At 53.8% G+C, this 619-nt stretch overlaps 1 protein-coding gene across 1 annotated transcript in view; it reads right to left on the reverse strand.

Moving 5' to 3' along the window:
• LOC119594255 (protein lava lamp-like) overlaps positions 1 to 619 on the reverse strand; it is a gene marked incomplete at its 3' end in the record, with an annotated part of 60861 nt that overhangs the window by 54945 nt on the left and 5297 nt on the right.

Below are 619 nucleotides of genomic sequence, written 5' to 3' on the forward strand. Positions count from 1 at the left end.
TGAAACGGCCACATAACACGTAAGTCACACTCAACAGGTGTATGTACATCCGCCATATTAAACCAGCCACGTGTTCGCTGCACTGTCTCTTGGTAAGATAACTCCCCTAACCTTAAAAAATAAAAATAAAACGAAGCCTCACCCACCCATCCGAACACCCGGAATCGGCCCGACCTCCCACGAAGCAATAAAGCAAAACCGAACACACGAAACAAATAAACAAATGGCCACACCTCGCCTGGAGTCTGGCTATATCGACACCTGATATGGCCCAGTGACGTGGAAGCCAAGGCGATTAGCTTACCTGCCGCCGACGCCAGTGCCCCTAGCGGACAGGTGGGAAACTAGAGTGCCGGATGATTTGGCTTATGGCAGTGCAGGGCCATCAGTCATTACGGGTGAGACGCGCGGTGCAAGAGGCTGGCACTATCGCCGCTTCTTAGAGACTCGTTTCGAAGCGTTTCCCTCCGTTCGAAGCACCTCCCCTTCCCCCTCCCCCTCCCCGTGCCACGCTACTTCCCGTGTCAGTCAAGCTTTGTTAATGACTCGATAAGAAGCTTAATCCGGGGACTCTGCGTGCGCGCCGATAAGGAGTGAGATAAGTGAGGTCGCGGCGGCT

Source organism: Penaeus monodon, chromosome 33 (genome assembly GCF_015228065.2).
Source record: "Penaeus monodon isolate SGIC_2016 chromosome 33, NSTDA_Pmon_1, whole genome shotgun sequence".
In the NCBI taxonomy this organism is placed as follows: domain Eukaryota; kingdom Metazoa; phylum Arthropoda; class Malacostraca; order Decapoda; family Penaeidae; genus Penaeus; species Penaeus monodon.